This window comes from Aotus nancymaae, unplaced genomic scaffold (genome assembly GCF_030222135.1).
Source record: "Aotus nancymaae isolate 86718 unplaced genomic scaffold, 86718_ANA_hifiasm-v0.15.2.pri h1tg000155l, whole genome shotgun sequence".
Lineage (NCBI taxonomy): Eukaryota > Metazoa > Chordata > Mammalia > Primates > Aotidae > Aotus > Aotus nancymaae.
Window position 1 is genome coordinate 4,744,248 of NW_026988570.1, and position 24,794 is coordinate 4,769,041.

The window sequence follows — 24,794 nt, forward strand, 5'->3', positions numbered from 1 at the left end:
CCTAAGTCCTAAAATAGCGAGATGATAATTATAAAAGATTGACAATGTTCTAGAGAATTACAAATGTTATCTCATGTATTAGTTCATGCTTATCCTGCTGATAAAGACATACCTAAAACTGAGTGATTTATAAAGGAAAGAGGTTTAATTAACTCATGGTTCCACATGGCTAGGGAGGCCTCACAATCATGGTGGAAGGCAAAAAGGAGCAAAGTCACATCTTACATGGATGGTGGCAGTCAAGAGAGCTTGTGTAGGGGAAGTCCCTTTTATAAAACCATCAGATTTTGTGTGATTTATTCACTATCATGAGAACAGCATGAACAGACCCACTGTCATGATTCTATTACCTCCCACAATCCGTGGGAATTGTAGGAGCTACAATTCAAGATGAGATGCAACCAAACCATATCATCTCATATCATTATGCTCAATTTTCTTATGAGGAAACTTAGAGAGTCTATGTTATTATACTTGTCAAAAGTCACACAGCCTATAACTTAGGGCTAGATCAGAGGGTGAAGCTTAGTTGTATTATGTCAGAGATTGTGCTCCTTATCAACACCTAAGTAAACGTCTCACAAATGCTGTTTGTTTGGATGATGGTTTGTTGCTTGACTTGGTTTCTTTACTTTTCTCCTGCTCTAGTCTGCTTCTGATAAACACCTCAGGGACTGTTTCAAACTATCAGTATTCTCCTTCAACTCACTCTTTTACTCTAGCCTTTTATTTTTATAAGATCACCTTCTTTTACCTGTTACAGAGAAAATTGAGCTGTTAGCTGTTAACTTCTGCAGGTTCCTGTTTATTCTTCAGAGCTTAACTCATGCAGGACACACTCAGGCTCACAGCATCAAACTGTCTAGGAAAGAGACTGAGGCCAACGCTTCCTGTGATGGGTCAGTGACCAGCGTGGCCTCTAGCACTCTACCCTGTCATTACGTTTTTCTCTGCCGACTGTTCAGTCTTTGCCTTTTATCCACTTCTGCCAGTCTTAAAAATATATTCCAATGTCCCCACCTAAAATTTCTTCTTTAAAATATACTCCCTTAAATAATTGCCCTTATTTGTCTTTCCTTTACCAACAAACTTTTTGAAACATTACTGTACATCGTGTTTCCACTTTCTTAAAAAAATATTTTCTTAATTAAAATTGCAATTAAAATCTGATTTATTCCACTGACAATCTCAAGGAAGTAATTTTTCTAGTGTGGCTTGTGGCCAATTGCAAAACAATCTTCACCTAGTCTCTAATCCCCCTCCTTTGGCCTTGTGGCCTGCCTCTCATGCCTTTCCTCCTCTTCACCAATTTTTTTCCGGTTTCCCTCTGTGGCTTCTGCTTTTTCTTGGCATTCTCTTCTGTTTTTAGCCTACTTACTTGTCTTATTTGATCTCATATTTTCCCAGGACTTTACCACTGACAGGATGCTGACCCCCAAATCAACACCTTCACGTGTCTTTCTCCTGAGCTCCAGACCCTCTGTTCCAGCTACCTGACAGTGCTGCTTGATTGTCTTTGTGATTCTGACTTTCATATGCTCCAAATGGAAGACAGCATGCTTCTTTCCTCATTCCAAACCTGTGCTTCCCTACCTTGGCTAAGTGTGTCATGGTTCACTCTTATTTTTCAAGAAGAGCACCTGAGCCTAATTTTTTCATTTTGTCCATTCTGGCTGGACAATACCTTCTAATGAGAAGTTATGTCCCACCTCCATGTCTTTGCTTTAAAAACTCCTACTTGACCTGGAGCATTCAGATTTTATCTCCTCTATTACATTTCCCAGATGCCTCATAGCAGTAAGTGGCTCTGTTTTCAGCATTTTCTTGGAACTCCAACAAGTAATTTATCCTTATGTGTACATGTTTAGCTTCTTCTACTGGCTGTAAGCTTCCTAAGGGAGGTGAGCTTGTTAATTCATCTTCCCTACCATCTACCACATGGGAGATCCTTAATATATGTTTGTAAAATAACTGCTTGTCTTCTTTAATGTCTCACATTACATAGCTCTATGTGTCCAAACTTCTATGACTACATCTTATTTGATTTGCATTCACTCTCCTATTAAACCAGAATGCTCCAGATTCAGTGCTTCAAACCACTGGTCGCACTCCATTGCCTTCAAAATAAAATCCAAATTCATTGATGTGGTGTAGAACAATCATGACTAGACACTACCCATCATACCTACTTCATAGTCATATCTTCCGCTTCCTCCTACCCTTAAATTCAATTAGTGAGCCCTGCCTAGGATGGGTGTGCCCTTTTGTGTCTCTGAATGCTGCCCAGGCTGGTTTTTCTTCCATCTCCATTGCTTGATGCCCTGCCTGCACACTGCTCCACAGGCAAGCTGATGGTTACCTCGACTGAGCAACCTTCTTACGACCCTGCATAAAATAGATGGCTTCCTCTACCTTTCCTTCATAGCATGGTACACGTTTTTCTGTAGTACCAATGTTGTGATTTTTATGTTTACATTTATGTTTGTTTATGTGCCATTTATGGAATTATGTCTTTATGGCTGGTCGATGAGCCTTTTGAAGTCAGTGTTAATTATCTTTGAAACTTGGTACAGTATATATTTGCCAAAAAAGAATGTGTACTCAGTACATGTTTATCATTAAATTAACTAGCATGTAATTATAATCTTAGGTATGATAATAAGGCCATGAATCAACATTTGCCTTATAAAATAAATTGCTTTTCTTTGTTAGGTTTCCCAAGCTTTATTTTTCCAAAAAAGAAATCACAAATATTCTGGCAGATTCTTTGCTCTGTGATTGAAAATGCAGTCTCCGTCTTTGTTCAGATAGAAGGAAAAATAAAAATGAAAGAAGAGCAGTTACAGCACACCTGTGTTGGCAAGCTGTCAAACTCTCTGTCCCTGACATTAATTGGATCATCCGCTGAATGGGGGAACTGATGGAAAATGCAATGAGAGGAGATGACTGGGGAAAATAACTGCTATCCTGCCCATCAACAGTGATGAAAGTGACACCTGAAGAGTTATCTTTTATCCCATACAAACAGATGGCTTCAAACAACACACACGACATACAACCGAATTTCTTATGCTCACCTCTAAGCACTTAGGTCATCTTGAGAAATCAAAAAATATAAACAACAAAAAGCACTTCCTGGGTGGTGAGTCACTAAGCTGAAAGCAATTATCCACTGATTTGTAGTCTCTGCCTGCTGTTTTCTTAAATGATCTGCTATATGAGAGTAATTTTATACTGAGGCTTGGGCCAAACATTAAGAGAAAAGTTGTCCTGATTTCCACTTTCACTGATTACAAATAAAAGAAACAACAAAATGGAAGATACATAAAACAAGTAAAGACACATTTATTGATTGTGTTCACACCTCTACTGCAAGAGAAAATGAATGTCTGAAGAAATTTGTATTAAGATGTATGGAGTTTCGTTAGGAGAAAAATAACTAGAAAATTGCACCCAGCGGTTTATGTGAGATGTAAACAGATGATGTAAACTCAGACTAAGGAAACAAGGTGGTTAAACAGTGAGAAAAGGGAACTGTTGAAATCTTAGGGAGCTATCAGTCAACATGTGTGATGTGTTTTATTCTTTACCCATTTGCGATTTTAGCTAATTCCACTTACAAATAAATACAAAAACAAATTATACCTAACCAAGCAAATACTCATCTTAATTTGCAATGCTTAAAGAATCTGTAAATTGGGTAAATGGGTTTATGAACGAGGTCTCCTCACTCAAATAATGAAAAGTTGTTGCTTGTTTTGTTCCCAGATTACATATACTTTATAACTGAGAGAGGACAGGAGAAAGGACTATGTAGAGAAGCCATTAGAAAAGCAAAATTTTCTACATCAAAGAGGCCTGAAAATAGGAGGCAGGTGTTCATGGAGGGGAAAAAAATGTCTTAAAAAATACAGATATGGGATGAGCATGTGGAAGACCAGGGTGGGTAAATTTGATAAAGAGAGATATGTGATTTAAGAAAGATAATTCTACTATGAATTAAATTCCTTTCACTTTTCTCTAAGAGATTCGACTGGAGGTTAGCATAAGTGCCATTTTATTGTTTTTATATTCCTCTACTGTGCTTCTTTCTATGCAATTCTTTGCATAGACTAGGTCACAAGGAGTCTTAGCATTTACTGCGGTTATAATATTAAAGAAGCAAATTTTTTTTACTAGTTTTTTGGTAGGGATTTCTTCTCTAGGCAGGAGAACACTGGAGGGAGACCTGGCTCGTAAGGGGAAGACAGTGGACCCACATTTGAGTAGGATGATTTTAGTTATGTGTGAAGCACCCACATGAAGACATGGGCAGTGAACCCAGGCATGGGGTGAGGGTCAGGGCTGCAAGTGAATATGTGACTCCACCATCTTTGGTGTGGAGAAATAAATAGAAAGTTCCAGGAAGGAGGTATATGTTTCTTCATGCCCCTCCTCCTCTAATTTTCCTGTCAAAATCTGCCTCACTAAACACATTTTTGGCAGAAACTTATCTTTTGTATCTCAGAGCTTTCACTTAGCCTGATGCAGCTGCGCTCAATCAGCTGGTATTTGCCTTTGCAAAGCTGGCTCCTGTAGGTCCTTTCAGTGTCTGCTTATGGACCATATACTCCAAAATGACTCCCTTGGCCATGCCCACCAGGCCACTTATCTCTTATCTTCTACATTGTTCAGTCTCTTCAGAGCACTTGTGAATATTCTATAGATCTTCCTACTCTGATTGTCAACCCTGGGAATATGAGGACTATATCTGATGTGCCTACCAATTTATAGCCTGTCTCTAACACACAGTGCATGTTCAGTTAATCATTGAATTAAATAATAGGTTTGCAGAGGAGAGAAATTAAACAAAGCTACTTTTTTGGAAGGACTTTTGTCCACTTAGTACTGTGAAGAGGTATATAAAAAAGTTAATTTGTGCAAAGAAAAAATTTGGAGATATTGCAAGATTACATGAAACAGAAAAAGGAGAAATGGAGTCCCAGAGACATACACTTATTTAAAAGTGCAAGTGTGACATAGAAATAGTTGCAAATTAATGATGAGATAAAGACACCAGTGAGGTCAGTAGAGATGAAAATCAGAGGAAAGATGGTTGTTTAGAAACCCACAGGAAGTTAGGAAACACATACTCCCACTGGTCTTTTTAGAACCTCAGCCCTGTCTTGTTCATAACTTAGGTATTTATTCTAAGGATTTCATGCAAGAAAGGAATGTGTAAAGTACCATTCTATTAACTCATACTGAAGAATTGCTGAGAGACCAGGAATCTCTAAGGGGCAGTAGATTTGATACCCTTGTTTTACTGTGTGGAAAATTTAACTCAGAGATTTTAAATGAAAGTATAGAAACAAAACTGAACTAGATCTCTGAGCTACCGATGAGCATTTGAAGATGTTATTATCATGCTGAGAGGTAGTGGTGGCCTCAAATCCATCTTTAAGAGCTTCACAATTCAGCTGCCCTAAGTCCTGGCCCTGAGATCCTGTGGTGGTAGGTGCTCAGAGCAGGCAGGAGTCCAGGAGTTTTATTGTGTTAGTTTTACTCAGAGCTGAACACAATGGATCCAGATTATATCTCTCTTGGTGGGAGACTTAAATGTTTGAGTGCAATGGGGGTTTGAAATCTAGGGTCCTAGGCCAGGCATGGTGGCTCACACCTGTAATCCTAGCACTTTGGGAGGCTGAGGAGGGCAGTTCACGAGGTCAGGAGTTCGAGATCAGTCTGGCCAATATGATTAAACCACATCTGTACCAAAAATACAAAAGTTAGCCGGGCGTGGGGCAGGCAGGCAGTACTCCCAGCTACTCGGGAGGCTGGGTCAGGAGAATTGCTTGAATCTGGAAGGCAGAGGTTACAGTGAGCCGAGATCATGACACTGCTTTCCAGTCTGGGAGACAGAGCGAGACTCCATCTAAAAAAAATACAGGGTCTGAAAAGGTTCTCTTAAGGGGTTGTTTTCTGCTTCCTCTGAGATTTTCTCCAAAGCATCACCAGTGACCTACGAAACCAACTACTGTTGGGCTCTAGAGTGGTTGTTCCTCCTCTCCTCCTGCCTCCTCTCCTCCAGTCTTTCTGCTGACACAAATTAGCCTTGTTAAGACTGCTGTTTTGCCAATGGATTTGCTCACTGATTTTGTTGGTTTTTTTTTTTCAATTTCTTTTTAAAATTTCAATAATTTGGGGGTTGCGGGTGGTTTGTCTTTACATGGTTGTTGGTTTATTAAATAGAATGTCCTTTTATCTGTGAATTTTTTTAATGCTTTTTCTTTTGTTTATTTTTTATTTTTATTTTAAGTTCTGGGTACATATGCAGGATATGCAGGTTTGTTACATAGGTAAATGTGTGCCATGGTGGTTTGCTGTACCCATCAACCCATCATCTAGACATTAAACCCAGCATGCGTTAGCTATTTTTTCTAATGCTCTGTCTCCCCTCACCACACCTCCTGACTGGCCCCATTATGTATGGTTCCCCTTCCTGTGTCCACGTGTTCTCGCTGTTCAGCTCCCATTTATAAATGAGAACAAGCGGTGTTTTGTTTTCTGTTCCTACATTAGTTTGCTGACGTGGCCAACAAACATATAAAAGAAAGCTCAACATCATGAATCCTTAGAGAAATACAAATCGAAATCACAGTGAGATAACATATCATGCCAGTCACAATGGTGATTATTAAAAAGTCAAGAAACAACAGATGCTGGCAAGGTTGAGGAGAAATAGGAACACTTTCACACTGTTCAACCATTGTGGAAGATGGTATGGCAATTTTGCAAAGGTCTAGAACTATTTGACTCTGCAATCTCATTACTGTATATATACCCAAAGGAATATAAATCATTCTCTTACAAAGATACATGCTCATTGAAGCACTCACTATTCACAATAACAAAGACATGGAATCTACTCAAATGCCAATCAATGATAGACTGGATGAAGAAAATATGGTACATATACACCATGGAATACTATGCAGCCATGAAAAGGAACGAGATTATGTTCTCTACAGAGACAAGGATGGAGCTGGAAGCTGATTCTTAATTATATAAACAAGATGTCTTTTCCAGGCAAACAAAGCTTCCACTGAAAGAAGCACTCCTCCAAATCCAAGTTGCCAGGTAGAATCCAGTGATGAGGAATTTCACAGTCTACATAAAATTATACTGAAGTAATATATCAACAGCTAGTTGACGAAGACTGGATTAATTTTTTCCATTGCTCTACAATGAAGAAAATATCAACACATGAGAACATGAAACCCTCACTTCAAAGCTCACAAACTCTACTCAGTATACTCTTCCTCCTAAAATTATAAGTCCGTTAAGGATCCCCACATATCACATAGTCCAATGGTTCTCAACCCTGGTGACACATTTGATATCCAGGCAGATTTTGTTTTTGTGCTTTTTATTTTTAATACTGACATCTGAGTCCCAGTCATAGAGATACAGATTTAATTGGTCTGGAGTGATGCTCAGTCTTCTATAAGTTGAAAAGCTGCACAGATTATTCTCCAGTTCAGCCATTATTAAAAACTACAACGATCATCTTTTCTCCTGTTCCCTGGAGGGGAACTCCTTGACCAGGACAGGGGAGTTTTGTCTGTCTTGTTCTTTGCTGAATTCCAAAATCATATACAATGCCTGGTGCATAGTGGGGACCAAATAAATATTGTTTAGTAATTGAATCTTTGATATTTCTTAAAAGGATCATCCCCAAGCTATTTCTGTGTTATGGAGTATAAAAAAGAAAGCGCTCTACCATACAGAATTGTAAATGACACTATGTTTCCATTACCATAATTAGGAAAGACTACCAAAAGTGGTTATGACGAATGTCTAAAAATCCTCTCAAGCTGTAAAATACTGTAATCTGATCTCCACTCTGCAGAAGAACCATGTTTATATGCTGCTTTTTGCTGCGGGTTCCCTATGAAGATACCTGTTAGCATTCCTGCACACAGCACACAGGCTTCTCCATCGTTTTGATCCCGCACTGCAGGGGACACGCTCACTCCTACTTGCACATTGTATTACATACATTTCAGAAAATGGCAGGAAAACAAGAAAACACAGAAGACAGGCTTGCAATCAGGTTTTATCCAGATGATAACAAGTATATGTAGAGATAATGGGATTGAAATAATGAAGCCTTCCAGTAAACACACCATTCAGCAAATTCCCAGGTGCTCAGCACAAAGGAAGAAGCGGCAGACAGGCTCATTCATATGAATCTAGGAGACAACAGAGCCCCTTAGAACTTAAGAGTCTTTTGGGAGCTTCTCCAGGAAGAATGAATGATCAGCTTCTCCACAGTGGAACCAGTAATAGCATATAAAGGTTAGTGCTGCTTCACGTGGGTAAGTTAAATTATAAAAAGAACACAGCCATTCATTCCTGCTTGGACCCACAGATTCCCTATGTGGGGTGACTGGTGTCCAGCTCGGGGGTGGAGACAGGCAGTGCTGTGACCAGGGATGCAGGGAGGGCCCCTCTATCAATCCCAGGTGGCTTTTGGAAAGTGCAGGTGGCTCCTGCTGAAAACAGTCATCAGCTGTTAAACACTGAAATATTCAATATGTTGCCAAGTTGTCTATTTGAGGGGAGCAGAGTGATGAATGCAGTGCTTCTCAAGCATTAATGCAATGTCTCTGAAGCATTAATAACAGGAGTCATTTGGTGGGGAGGAGGCTGTTAAAATGCACGGTCTGATTCAGCAAGTGGGGCAGTACATTGCATTCGTGACACAATCTTGAGTGATGCCCATGCTGCCACTCTGAACTACTTTCTGAGTAGCAAAACTTCAAAGAGCTCCTCTTGCAGCAGCAGGAGACAATGTATTGGCTGATTGTGCCTTTGCTTGAAATTGGACTATTAAAAAATCCACTTGAATTTTCTGACATAGATTCCTCAGCTATAACAAGGAAATCGAAATAATTATAATGAAATATGTACATTAGCATTAGCATTACAAAATTAAGTAAGCCAATGCTTCCTAGCTGTCTGTCCTTGAAAATGTCGAGTAACCTCTGCAAGCTCCCTTACCCTCTTTTGCAAAATGGCCGCTGAACCATTGAGATGTGTGTCTAAGGCATCTGGAAACTTGCTGGGCGTATCGGAGGCACTGAAGAGACAGGGAGCTCTTTATTTATGATGCGCAAGTATGCTTTGGTGCTGAGTTCAGAATCTGACTCAGAATCTGAAAATAAAAGTGTTACAGTGATGACATGCTGAGACGTTCCTTGCAGGCCAGTGAGTTGAAAGCAAGATGATTGCATTTCCTTTTTTTCTCTTTTTCTTTTCCAAAGTGTTTACGGTGCCTTGGGAGAATGCCTTTCATTTTACCTGGAGGAAAATACTGTTTTAAAAATCAGCAGCAAAAATATCCCCATGTTGTACAAGAATTGCTCAGTGTCCAGTGTCTGCCACTCATTTTGCTCCATTTCGGTGTTCTATATTTTCTGCTTGCTTTCACGGGTGATAATGTGCACCAATAAAAAATGGAAGCAAGAGGCCCACCTACAGCTGCCCTAAATACTTTGAGGTAAAATGGAAATTTCTTTAAAGAAAAAAAGATAAGTGTCCTGTGAAGGAGAAGATAGCTGACATTTAAAAATACATTTATGGTCCTGGTTAAAAAAAACTAGTGAACACTTACTTTTATCTCAAAATTCATTCTGAAATGATGTATAGATGAGCATATGCTATCTTCCCACTACTTATGATAAGAACAGAGTGACATGAAGGAACCACTTGAACTCTCAGAGCTTATGTGCCCTAATCTGTAGGAAACAACCAATAATGACTCCTTGCTCTTTTTAAGTGTTTCTGTGTGAATCAAATAAAATCAACAGGGTGAGCCTGGAGATGCCAGAGACTCCAATGCTGTATTACCACAGAAGCAAGTCTTTGGTCAGTCATTCCATCACAAGAAGTAAGAAAACTTTTGTACTCCTCGTGGAATCGTTTTCAAACTTATGATGTAAACTTCTGGAATAAAAAAATTGAACCCAAGAGCAACAAACAATAGGACAAGTTGCCAAAAAAGGCTACCTTCCAGAGTTGTTAGGGTGGCATGAGGTGATGTCTGTAAAGCCCTTCAGCTATGGAAGTGGTTGCAAAGTAAACTAGGAAAATCAAGCCTGGCTTCTAAGAGGAGTCTCACTGGGTGTTCTTTCAGGTGGGGAAATTCTCAGAGGCAAGTGTGTTATATGCCAGCCCTGACTATGTTTTTCGTTGTTTTTTTTCCTTTTTAAGACAGGGTCTCACCCTGTCTCTCAGGCTAGAGTGCAGCAGCACAATCACAGCTCACTGCTGGATCTCCCAGGCTCAATTCCTCCCACCTTAGTGTCCCAAGTAGCAGAGACTACAGGCACATGCCACCAGGCCTGCCTAATATTTTTTTGCTTTTTGTTTTGTTTTTTGTAGAGATGGGGTCTCACTATTTTGCCCAGGCTAGCCTTGAACTCCTGGGCTCAAGCTGTCTGCCTGCCTCAGCCTCCAAAAGTGCTGGGATTACAGGCATGACCTACCATGCCCAGCCTCTCTATCAAGCTTTTAGGTGAGACCACCTTGGTCATTCAGTGTGGGCCCTGAACACTGGACATGTATTCATCAGCTGAGGTGTATTGGCATGAGACCTTGAAGGCTGCTGGAAAGAGGCTGCATTAGAAGAAAAAAAAGCTTGTAAGGCCAGCTTGTTCCAGTCTAAGCCAGTATGGTCACCTAACAGATCAGGGGAAGGGAGCAGCAGGAGGAGGGAACAATCCTAAGTACATCTTGAGGATTTTTCCTTACATTTCCCTTGACCAAGCCCCCCTCCCCGTCTCACAGACTTAACAAACATGGAGTGAGGTTTTGTTAATAATTTTAAACTACACTTGAATTACTCCTTATTATTAGTCCATCAGTTTACTCTCTCAAAGCTTCCAAAATACTTGATACTGTGGGTAATAAATAGTGAGGGAGGGTGTTAAGGAAAAAAACTTCTTTTCCTGGGTCCACAAGGGCACAACAGGTGTGGTTTCAAAAACATCAGTTTCTCAGCTCCATGCCTCCCGTCCATGCCTCCCATCCACACCTTGCCTCCCATCTCTCCTCTCTCTCTCTCTCTCCCTCTGCTTCTCTGCTAAACTCTTTGGGTCCACGATATTTATTCCAACGGTAAGCTCACCGCACCTTCGGAGCCCCTTCTCCATTCCTGAGGTAAGAGAAGTAGAGGACCTGGGTACATCAGATGGGGAAACTGGGAGCATCTTCGGGATGCCCCACTCCCTCCCCCCAGCTACAATAGGAAGACTTACAAAATATACACCTTTAAGACAGAATATGAAAAAGTAAATCTGGAAAGTATGAACACATCAATTAGTAGAGCATGTCTAATGATAAATTTTCATTTGCCTACTACTGACAAAAGCAATAATCTTAATTTTGAAATTGGAAACCTAAAATTCATGGGAAGATCCATCTGTTCTTTGTAAGTATCTCAGTCTTCCAAATACTGCCAATTCTTCATTAAGGAAATAACTTGGTGGTATTATCCCCATTAGCCAGTTTCTAAGAGTTGTTACAGCAAATCATAAAGAAACAACTGCTACAATGAAGGAAGGGCATGAGGCTTATGAAAAAGAACTGTCCCTCTGCAAGGAGCAGGAGACTAACCTTCCTCAATGCTTTGACCTGTCTGGCATGTACTTTCACTGTGACAGAGTGTTTTATCTCCACAACCACAGGGAAAACTGGGAAGTTTTAGATCTAGATACTATACTTATCTATCAAAAAGTCAACTTTCTTCTAGTACTGTTAATATTGATCGGTTTTTACTATCTGTGAAGAAAAGTAAGTTGCTGAATGGTGAATGCCCGTAAGTATTAAAGCATGTAATTCTAAGGAGAAGAATGCAAAAGAATCTCACTTTATACCGTAGATAACATCCTGAAAACTTACTGCATGAATCAGTTTTTGATAGTATGGAACATAATTTTTAAAATGAAAGGTTTTTGTTTGTTTTTCAAGGATATGTATCAGTAGGTTATTTTGCGATGGAAATAAAACTTATTTTATTAGAAAAGTAGGAAATTTTTATGTCAGATATTTTTAGTGTGCCATACACAGAATTATTATTAATTTAAAACCCCTCCTTTCCTGTATATACTTTTTTTGCTTTTTTTTTTTGAGACAGAGTTTCACTCTGTCACCCAGGGTGGAGCTGAAGTGCAGTGGCAGGACCCTGGCTTACTGCAACTTCCGTCTCCCAGGTTCAAGCAATTCTCCTGCCTCAGCCTCACAAGTAGCTGGGACCACAGATGCCTGCCACTATACCCAGATAATGTTTTTGTATTTTTAGTAGAGATGGGGTTTCTCCAGGTTGGCCAGGCTGGTCTTGGACCCCTGACTGACCTCAAGTGATCCATCTAATTAGGCCTCCCAAAGTGCTGGGATTATAGGCATGAGCCACTGTGCCCGGGCCTATATATACTTTCTTTTTTTTTAAGCCGTGCTAGTTCTTAAAAGAAAGATGGCTAACGTCAAAATATGTACATTACATAGGCAATTTTTAAGTTATGCAGGAGCCCACCTAGGTATCACCAACCTCTCTACAAAGACATAAAAAATTTAAAGATGTGGCACTCTCTGAGGGAGACAAAAATAAAAATAAACAAATGACACTTCAGTCTTGTTGCAGGGTGCCTTTCTCCTACTTCAACTATGTACATAAAATGAAACAGACCATGAATTTATTTTTACTGTATTTTCATGTAGACTGATATTCTAAAGAACAGATACAAGTAGAATTGCTTTTCTGCCAGAATAAAATTGCTTTTATACAATTAGCTGCATAAAAAATTGCTTTTATACAATTAGTTTTTAAATTGGTTATGCAAAGAAAAGAAAAAATATGTATTTATACTTTTTTGATTGCAAAATGGCACTTTTTCTTGTGGATTTGAATTACTGTCTGGGCTCGTTTGTTTCCAGCTTAAGAAACTTCCTTTAGTATTTCTTGTAAGACAAGTTGACTAGCAATACCCTCCCTCAATGTTTGTCTGCCTGACAAAGTCATTACTTCATCTTCATTTTTTAAGGATAGATTATCTGGATAGAAGATTCTTCAAAAGACAGCTTTTTTGTTTCATTTTTGTTGTTTGCATTTTAATGCTTGCACCTTGAATATGCTGCTATCCCACTGTTTTCCGGCCTATATAATTTTCACTGAGTTCAGTGATTATTTTACTGATGTTCTCTTATAAGGGATGAGAGTTTTCTTAGTTTTAGTTGTTTCTTTCTTTTCTCTTAATCCTTTCAAGATTTCCTCTTTGTGTTTTACTTTTGACATTTGTATTATGTCAACTTGTAAATCTCTTTGTGTTTACCATACATGAAAGCTACATTTCTTAAATATGTCAGTTATTATTTTTCAATAAATATGGTAAGTTTTCTTCCACTATTTCTTCACAAATTTGTATGCTCCATTTTCTCTCTCTTCCCTTTCTGGTACTCCAATTATATGTGTATTGGTACCCTTGATAGTATTCCACATTTCTCTGAGGGTCTGTTCCTTTTTTAAAAATGATTTTTTTGTTTTATGCATTGCATAATATTTTTCAGTCTATCTTCCAATTAGCTAATTTTTTCAGTTGCCAGTTCAAATCTACTTGAGCACCTTGAGTTAAATTTTATCTGTTACTATACTTTTTATCTCAAGAATTTCCACTTGATTCTTTTTTATAATTACTCTCTCTTTACTGATATTCTCTACTGAATACAACATTGTCATTATATCACATTCTACCTATTAAGTTATGTGTTCTTTTAGTTCTGTGAACATGTTTACTTATTTTCAAGTATTTTATGTTAAATCTGAGATCTGCTTAAACTCGCAGGGCTGCCTTTCTCTCTTTCAATAAGCCCTCCCACCTGTTATACTCTACTAATTGCTGGCTGATCACTCTATTGTTTTCTGAAATACCCCAGGGCATATTGCTCTATGAACTAATTCAATCAATTACGACTTTGTTGCCTGTTTTTCGATTTTTTTTTCTGTCATATGGGGCATAATGTTTGTTTCTTTGCATGCCTCTTATTTTTTTTCTGAGAAACATGACATTTAATTTAATTTATTTATTTATTTATTTTTCAGTAATTCAGTCCTGTTTTATTCTGTTCTGTTCTGTTCTATTCTATTCCATTCTAATTTTTTTTTTTTTTTAAAGATGGGTTTTCTCCGTGATGGCCAGGCTGGTCTTGAACTCCTGACCTCAGGTGATCCACCCACCTCGGCCTCCCAAAGTGCTAGGATTACAGGCGTGAGCCACCGCGTCCGGCCAACGTGACATTTTAGATAATTATATTGTAGCATTTCTGTATACTACTGCACCACCCTCCAGGACTTGTTATTATTTGTTTGTTTTTGTTTAGTGACTTCATTAGTCACTAATAGACATTATTCTATTCTCCCAGTCTTAAGCTTCTAATATTGCTTCTCAGGAAGATGCAGCTTTCAATACACCCAGTTGCCCTGTGATGACACTAGCATTGGTAGGGCTGCCTTTCTCTCTTTCAAATAACCACACCTAGCTGTCAAACTCTACTAATTGCTGGCTGATCACTCTATTGTTTTCCAAAATACCTCAGGGCATATTGCTCTATGAGCTAATTCAATCAATTGTGACTTTTTTTTTTTTTTTTTGAGTTAGAGACCTACTTTTTTTGCCCGGGCTGGAGTATAGTGAGGTGATCTTAGCTCACTGCAACCTTAACGTTCTGGACCCAAGCAATTATCCCATCTTGGCCTTTCACATTATCCCATCTTGGCCTTTCAAATAGCTGTGATTACAGGCACATGCCACAATGCCCAGTTAATTTTGTTGTTGTTGTTGTTTTTTATGCTTTTGTATAGATGGGGTCTCACTGTGTTGCCTAGCAGTCTGGTGTCATCCTAGTCTTACGTGATCTTCCTGCATCAGCTTCCTGAAGCAGTGGGATTACAGACATAAGCTACTGTCTCTGGTCCATGACTTCTTTAAAGAAATAACTTTTAAGATCTCTTTGATATTTGTTGTGACTCCAGGAAGACCCTTTCCAGCTGTTTTATTCCCTGTTCTCTCCTCCAAAGTAGCCTGCCTACAGTCAAGAGCATGGGTCATCAACCAGTTCATGACCTGTTAAGAACCAGGCCACACAGCTCAAGGTGAGTGACAGGCAAGCAAGCAAAGCCAAGCTCTGCCTTTTGTCAGACCAGCAGCGGCATTAGATTCTGATAGGAGAGTCTAATGTGAACTGCACATATGAAGGATCTAGGTTACATGCTGTTCTTTATGAGAATCTAATGCCTGATGATCTGTCACTGCCTTCCATCCCCCCTAGATGGAACCATGTAGTTGCAGGAACACAATCTCAGGGCTCCCACTGATTTTACAATATGGGCAATATGTAATAACAATAGAAATAAAGCTCACAATGAATGTAATGCACTTGAATCACCCAAAACCATCCCCTCTGCCCCAGTCTGTAGAAAAATTATCTTCCATGAAACCAGTTTGGTGACAAAAAGGTTGGGGACCATTAGTCTAGAGTACATCTTTATTAGATCTAAAAGTAGTCTCCTAATTGCCTTTCACCACAAACTCCATTAGTCCTGAGAGTATCCTTAAGTTTGAATTTCTCCATGCTCAACTGCAAATGAAGTTAGTTACCTCTGGAAAAGTTTAGACAGTTTTAGGACCTAATTCTCCCCTTCCTTTTACTCTGCCTAATGCAAAATTTCTGAGCCAGCACTGGAGTTGAGGTGGAGAAAATGTTAATCTTCTCTGAGTGGCATCCCTGCTCTAGGGGCTATGCAGTCCATGGAGAGAAGGGGATGATAGTCTATGAGGTCAACTTCCCTCTCCTGGCATGGAATTACCACCTCACAAGCACGGTAAGTACGATTGGGACCCCATATCTTCAGAGTGCTGTACCTAAAGTACAGTCTCTGATCTGTGAATGCGAGCTTAGCAGAAAAAAGGAGTCCCACCTCTGACTGCATTTTCCCTAGTCTTAGTGACAGCTAGGACAGGATAAGAAAATGATTCTGATCTTCCTGTCATCAGTGGTCATTAGAGAAATACAAATAAAAACTGCAATGAGATACCATCTCATGTCAGAATGGCAATTATTAAAAAGTCAGGAGATAATAGATGCTGGTGAATCTGTGGAGAAATAGGAATGATTTTACACTGTTGGTGGTAGTGTAAATTAGTTAATCCATTGTGTAAGACAGTGTGGTGATTCCTCAAGGATCTAGAACCAGAAATACCATTTGACCCAGCAATCTTATTACTGAGTATATACCCAAAGGATTATAAATCATTTTACTGTAAAGACACATCACACTTATCTTTATCACAGCACTGTTTACAACAGCAAAGACTTGGAACCAACCCAAATGTCCATCAATGGTAGACTGATAAAGAAAATGTGGCATATATACAACATGGAATATTATGCAGACATAAAAAAGAATGAGTTCAGGTCGAGAGTCACTCAGGGTGGTTGGCAAAATATTAAGGGAAATATTAGGGAAAGTTATAAGATTATAGTCTCGAACCTTCTGGAAGGCCGAAAGGTTTTAATTAGACTGGCTGGCTGAAGGCAGCCAGTTCTTACCTTAGAGCATTAGGTCATAGGGTAAAGATTAGGGATAATAAAAGCTTCCTCAGTTAAGTCTGTTTACTCCACATTCCTTTGTCTCTACTCTAATTGTTTACTCATGTAAACTTTTTGCCAAATGGTCCTCTCAGGGGAAGGCTGAAGGGGGATTACCCATTAATGGTGTTTGTTCTGGGCCCAGGAACCAAAACCTTTTATCATTTGTAAAACCACTTTTTTAAGAATGTTAATTATCCACAAGTATGTTGACTTAGAACCTCTGTTATTAAATCTAAACTGAATAAATGCAAGGAGGAACAGGGAGTAGCTGTCGGTTAGCTGCAATTGCCCTCTGAGAGCAGCTGACGACCAGCCTTAGCCCACTCAAATCACTGCACTGGGTGTGTGAGTGTATTTCATTCATCCATTGCTGAGTCAGGGTCTGCAGAACAGACCTCTGCAGGTGGTGATGAACGTTACAGGTGGTGACCCAGACATGGCCAATGCCACAGCCGGTGCTCCCGTGTGAGGAAACCCGACATGATCAACACCACAGCTGGTCCTTGTGTGAGAAATGATGTGATTAAGGCCACAGCTGGTGCCCCTTATGAGGATAAAACTCACGACCTTCAGATTAGCTGGAACCCATCGCTCTCAGCAAACTAACACAGGAACAGAAAACTTTTCTGTTTTCTGCTTATTTTCACTCATAAGTGGGAGTTGAACAATAAAAATACATGGACACAAGGAAGGGAACATCACACCCAGGGCCCGCCAGGGGATGAAGGGCAAGGGGAGGGAGAGCATTAGGACAAATACCTAATGCATTTGGGGCTTAAAACCTAGATGATGGGTTGATAGGTGTAGCAAATGACCATGGCACATGTATACCTATCTAATAAACCTGCACATTCTGCACATGTATCCCAGAACTTAAAGTAAAATTAAAAAAAAAAAAAAGTTGATCCAAAAGAAAAAAGAAAGCCCCCTTGTTGACATCTGGAGAGAGAGAGAGAAGCCTGTGTTCTCGGCTAAGGAAGTTTGGAGTGTGGTCTCTGCCTGACAGAGTTGGAAGGGAATAAAATGTATTGGTCTTGCTTCAAATGTCACACATGCTTGCCTTTCTTAATGAACTTTAATAAATATTTTTTGGATAAAAGTTTCTTCATCTTCTGTTTGTCTTTAGACCCACATCTAAAGGCATTAAATGTGTGTGGTTATTTTAAAAGTAATTTTCACCAGTTTTATTGTAGTGTGGTTCAGCCTAGAACTTCACAATCTCATGCCAGAACTTGATCCCTGGTCTGATCTCTTTTAAAAGATAATTACTTATTCAAACATAAGATCCACATTAATACACTAAATATCTCATTTTGTTAACATCCCCCCCATGCAACATTCTCTTTCCAACTTATATTAAGAGCAGATGGTTGAACAGAGCAAACAGACTTTAATGTGACAAGCTATAATTGATTAGTAACTGATAAATAGCTATCTACTTAATTCCTGGCAGAATAGTAGAAAGAGGACTGGAACATGGGTCCAAAAAACTGGAACATTTTCTAAATATGTGTTCTTATGGAAAACTTAGAAATATCTCCTTAGCCTCAGTCTCTCTAACCCTAAAATAATGAAGTTTAACATCTGTCATCCTTCCATAGCTTTAATTTACATATTCTAGCAAGTTTTATTATTATTTTAATTTCCAACAAAAACTCTTTCTAAATTCTGAAAGAAATATTAAATGGTCTTAGGAAAGCCCATGAAAAAATCTGCAGAGTGGGATAATATGGAATATTATCATGAGAAGTTAGAAAATAATGATGTAGTTTAAGAGGATAAGTTATCACAAAGCCCACAGAGCAAGATGTGTAAGTCTTGGAGTTTGTAACATATTTTATGGAGAATTAGTTTACCAACTGAAAACGATCATCTTGTCATCAGTTACGTGATCTGGAGTAAAAAAAAAATAAATAAAAATAATTATCAAAAGTACTTGGCATTTTATTAGTGTGGAAATTTTATATATTTGTAGGCATTTGTAAGAATGGAAGGACCTTTTTCTAAATCTCATGGGCACATTGAATGTAGGAAAGCTTATTTATCAACAGATAATCAAATTGCTCAAGATCCATACAAAATAAACCATAACAGTAAGTAATTAATTTTTCACTGTCTTCTCCATAGAACAAAATTGTAGTGGCTTTCAAATAAATATAAGTTCCTTATAAATGTTTAAGAATTAGGTATAGAATCCTCACCATAGGGAAATAAAAGTCTATATCTATATATATCTACATTTATTAGCTATGAAAGGAAACGGTTTCATTTACAAAAAGAATTAGAGTAATTACATCGAAAATGTGGATTCTGTATTTGTCTTCCCACACCTTTCTAGGTACTTGGGGGAATTTGCAACAACAACAACAAAAAGTATCTGTTTTATTGGAATTATTCAGAAAATTCTTTTAGCCACTTTTGTAATATGCAGAAATAGAGTTGTGTATATAATAAAATGAATAATGTCACTAGATAGACTGACAACTAGCCTTCAACTAGCCTTAAGTACTATAGTTTTACAATCAATGATACAAAAGTTTGAACTTTGAAGATTTAACATTTTTTATGCTAATTATTTTGTAAGTCTGGAAAAAAAGGGCATATTTTATTTTGTAAAGTTTGGAATCAGAAACAAAAAGAGGCATTTAGATATAACATTTCTGAAGCTTACCACTTATTAATAAAAAATCTTGTCCTATAAAGTTTTTTCAATATCTGATGGGAATGTCTGCCAGGAAAATGGCAGTAATTATGAGAGTGTATGTGTGCCTGGCTGCAGAAAACTTCAGTAATTATTGCCAGTACAACACTTCAAGTAGCTCAGAAATGCTTTTAATTTGAATGTCCAAAGAAGAAATTCAGAAATATCTGTTTCTGTCTTAATGGAAGTATCCAATCTCTTATAATAATCACATTTATATGCTCATAGCACATTTCTTCAAAGGAGTGTAAAGAAACATAATTTAAGTCCATTAACCTGGGGTAGTAATTTTTGTTAAAGCTGCATTTAGCAAGGCCTGATCCAGTGGTCAATAAGCTCAGTTACAAAGTCAGATGACTCAGGTGAAGTCCACAGTTGGTCAGAGGAAAGACCAGAACTGCAAGACATTTAACTTTGGTCTTAGGATTCCAAAGCTCTTCATCTTAAAGAGAAATCGTTTATTATTCCTTTCCCACAAACAATTAAAGTAAGATTAGTTTGCATGTTTTTCACAAAGGAATTAATTCATTCTAAAGTGCTAAGCGTATTTCTTTAACACCTAACAGAAGCCACTGTAATGGTTAATTACAGATATTAACATACCTATGGCACTCAGATACTGGGTCAAACACAAGCCTGGATGTTCCCTGAATGTGTTTTTATTGTTGTTTTGTTGGCTGGTTTTTTTTTAATTTTTAGATTTTTTTTTCTGTTTCTTTCTATACAAACACACACCCTGTTAGTTCTGTTTCTCTTGATAACCCTGACTCATGCAGCCACCACTCCCTGAATTAGAATAGAAATAGCTAAAAATGTTGGAGGCATGTTTCAGATGTGGGAAGAAAACTGCTGTCCCAGCTTCTGAGATGACATCCTGTTTTCTCACCTGTGTAAAACCTTGTTTTTAGCTTTCTTTTAAATAAAAAGAAATGAAAGTATGAAAAAATACTATTATTGAAGATTAAAGAAAACCAAAAAATAAAATAGTCAACTGGCTAAAATTAAGAGCAAAAGAAAAATCAAGAAGTAAAGTCTCTAGTAAAGGAAGTGAGAAATTTTACAAAAGAATTTATAGTGGTTTACAGACATCTGTGTATATAAAGTAGACTATCTCTACTTGACATAGTTCTTGAGTTAAAAGAGAAAGCTAGGTACTGAGACAGGAGAATAGGGCCTGGAAGCAGGCAACCTAAGAACTTCCTAGAACTAAATCAAATGGAAACACTTCAGCTATGACAGGAAATGTTCTGTTCATTTACATAGGGCATACGTAGAGTAAATGACTTGGTAACTTTATTTCATTCTCTTCATTTACATAGGGTGTACACCATGTAAATGACTTTGTAATTTTACTTTAGCCTCTTTATGTACAAAAGGCATATATCCGGTAACCAATGGAAACCTCTAAAAGGTATTTAAACCCCAGAAAATTCTATATCTGGACTTTTGAGCCCCTGTGCTAAGGCCCGCTCCCATCATGTGGAGTGCACTTTCATTTTCAATAAATTTCTGCTTTTGTTGCTTCATCTTTCCTTGTGTGTTTGTATGTTTTATCCAATTTTTTGTTCAAGATGCCAAGAACCTTGACACCCTCCAATGGTAACAGTACAACCAATAGTGTTCCTGTATATCACTGGAAATGAGAGCAAATGTGGATTCTGTTTGCCTTCCTGCACCTTTCTAGGTACTTGGGGAAATTTGCAAAAAAAAAAAAAGTATCTTTTATTAGAATTTGTACCATTTGCTAACTTCTGTAGTATAAATACTCCCACCATTATCATTTTCTAGCTACTAATTTGAAGTCATTAAACACAGACCTGGGAAACACACAAGAAATTGCAATAAGGAGCCAAGTCCAGAAGCCAATGAGGTGTAGCCTTATTTTTGACCTGGGGACTCTGTGGATGAGTAAGAGAAAATTCTCACAATTTAGCCCTTGTCTTATTTCCCATTGTCTAAAGAAGATGGCTAACTTAGTTTATAATAATTGGTGATAAAGGAAAAAAATACTCCTTCTTTCAGGGGGTGAGCTCAGGGATGAAATAGAGGCAAAGATGTCAAACTTACCATGTTGTAAATAGAGGAGATCAGATTAAACACAGTGAAGGACATTTGCTCTTGATTAAACTAGACTTGAAAATATGCAAAAATCCAAGAACTTACTTGTGTTCAGATGCAAAAAAAATAATACCAAATATTAGGGCAGCTATATTAACATTTCCTGCAGGGTGTTTTGGGGGAGTAAGGAGTTAAAAAGCACCATTTCCTAGTTTGCTGTCACTTTTTGCTTCAAAAAGTTTGTCTGTATCTATTTAACATGTCATTATTCTAAAGGAGAACTTCTTCATAGTGATATGATCTCTTTTCTGCTAGGGAAATGGTGGTCGATAGTGAAATAAAGAATTTTTCTGTTCAATAGCCTGTTCTCAGAATGGAGGTGATTTCTTTTTCATTTAAAAAAATTGGTTCACATATTCCAGATTTTTGAAACAGAACATACTAAGCAAAACTCATGAAATATGGTCATAGACTTTAAGTACTTTATATTATCTTTCCTTTAAAAAACCAAATATTTTGATGCTTTTGATCACACAGAAATGGAAAAATGTCACCTTTAGTGCTTTTCAGAAGAGGAAAATAAAGATTGACTTCAAAGTGTACTTACACTGGTGATAACATACAGGTGTGCGTATTTACAGTAAACATCTTTTCTCTCACTGCATTAACCTCACCTCTCTCTCCCTCTTCAGTTTCCCTGGGTCCAGTCAGTTCCCTTCCTCTCTATTAACTGTTTTCTCATGTGCTATCTCAATCAATGAACCATTTCTCACCACTATAAGGAGAAGTCGAAATTGCAGACAGGGTAGGATATTTTAGACGTCAACTTTAGAATTGTTTAAAAACTAAATAAATAAAAGAGAGATTGTCATTTAACTCAGGAATGGAAGAAAGTATCCAGACCACTGCATATTTTAAAGCAGAGAGATTTCAATTTAAACAGAAAATTTAGTCAATTAGCCTGATTTTATGGACTTCTCAGAAAAAGAAATAGCTTGCATAAAAGGTAAGGATTGCTTCTTATGCTCTAGGCTTTTACATCAATAAGAACACTTAAAATTTTCTATTGGCATACCTGACTAAAAAATAAAATAAAACCAGTAAGCCATTAAAGTACATCTCACCATTTCCTCTTGTCTCAAAGCCTCAAGGTGTTAAAGACTATTTCTGTTAGAGGGCTTGCTTCATTAAGAAACTTTTCTACAACATGATGTTTTAAAAAAAATCTGGTATAATCTTCTCTGTTCAAGTAGTGACAGAGTGAGGATCAGGAGCTAAAGAAAGCCTAGACAATTGTGTTCCACAGTTAGGGAAGACCAGAAGGAAAAATATTTGGATCACCTTATATTCAACAGGGGTTAACCAGAAAAAGACCATAGTTCTTATACCCATAAGGCTCTTCTCTAGCAGATAATGAATATGAAAGTGGTGTTTGGGGAGGATAGAAATTCACTTTTTTTTTTTTTGCTCAGCTACCTTCAGCCCTTTTGTGAAAAAAAGACTGCAGGTCTGTCTAATTCATTTGTTTAGCTAGACTTTGAAGGAAATGAGTTCAAGTAGTAACCAGATTATTAACAAAGACAAATGATCAGATGTGAATCTGCTGTGATTCTGGGGGCTGCCCGATTTGCAAATTGTTCATTGCTGAATTAAATTTTAAATTTAATGTGGCTGAAGTTTTTCTTTCACCAATGTCTTTGAAACTCAACGTGTTGATTTTTTTTTCATTGACAAGTCCAACTGTTTACGTCAAAGTAAGTTTGAAAATTTATTTCCTCCAAATAAAAAGGACAACTGTCACAAAATCCAGCAAGTTTAGTATGAGGGAGAGACGAAGACCCAACAGTCAGAACTGAGAGGAAATAGACTCTATTGTGAAACAGAAATTTACAGAGTGGTGAAAGGGAGCAAGAGGAGAAATCAGAAATCAGACAGAAGATTTTATAAAATGTCTTTTTAAAATACAGAGATTACATTACATTTTGTTAAAGGATAATTTTAAAAGAGAAATCATGACTCACATAAAACAAACACACATTAGAGATTTTACTTAACTCAATAATGGAAGAGCTAATCAAATGTTACATCCAGTTCTGAAATGTTGGTGAGACAAAAGAGGTAGTTATGAGGTTAAATTTTGGGGGAAAATCCTTAGGATTTGGAGGGTGGAGTTTGGGATATAGAGAAGGAAAAATGTATTTCTTCTATCATTCTAGATTCTGGATTGGATCAACAGAGTAAAACAAGCAGAAGTTTATTAATCTGTAAATTTAACATACATAGGCGAGAAAAGAAAGGTAAAAAGTGTCTCTCAGAGAGGTGGTTTAGCATTGTCCCTTACATACCATCTTCTACAAAGAACGAGAAATATTTGAAGAAGTTACAAGACTAGGGAAAAGAATCTTGAGTCCCAATGGCAGCAAATTACGGGAAGGCAAATCTTTGAGAAATTATAGATAGAGGATTTTTTTTTAACTGTGTTATGCAGCTTCCACAGATGTAGTCTCCAGGCTGACAGGGGCCTAATATTGTCTCCAGTGATCAACCTCTGTCATTCCAGTAGAGACAGGAGGAGGGACAGCTTTGTAAATTTATGCCCTGCTTTAGTCAAATGGGGAGGGCAGAGAACTTTCCTTCTTCTATCTGCATCTTCTCTACTGAGTTCAGCTCAAAGTAAGCCTTATGCCAAAGTGGCTTATTCTGGCATAAGACTTATTTTGTGGTGGCATATTCTTCCACCCTTCAGGGGTGAGACTTGGTATTAAATTACAGCTCATTTCTCTCTACCTACTCTGAGTGCTGTCAGTGTGGGCATGGTATTTTGTATCTCTAATGCCTCAGTTTCTTTTTCCATGTACAACACTGGGTTGTATAAAATGGAATAAAATCAATGGAAGTTTCAAAATTTCTATATAGCAAGAGTTTAAGAAAAACGATATGCTTCGTAACTTGATGTAAAGCTCTGTCTGTGTGTGTTTGTGTGCCCATGCACACACACACGTGTGCAAATGCATGGATGTATTTAGGGAGTTTGTTGGGATTAATGAAAATTAGACAGACAGTGGGCTCCCAGCCACTCTTGGTTATTCTATGAAATAAGAATACATGTCAAAAGGCCAAGAAGTTTCTATCATATAGTGACAATTCCATCAATGTATTGTAGCAGATGTACTCTTTTTTAAAACGATAATGATCATGAGGTCAGTAAATCAAGATTAACTGAAGCAGGTAATCTTTAAAATTTATGCACACCTAAATTTAAATATTTTGTTTCATGACAAGACACTACATGCATTTAGCAATCATCCTGTAGGGTTAAGGCTTGTTCTCTAACTGTTGTTGCTGA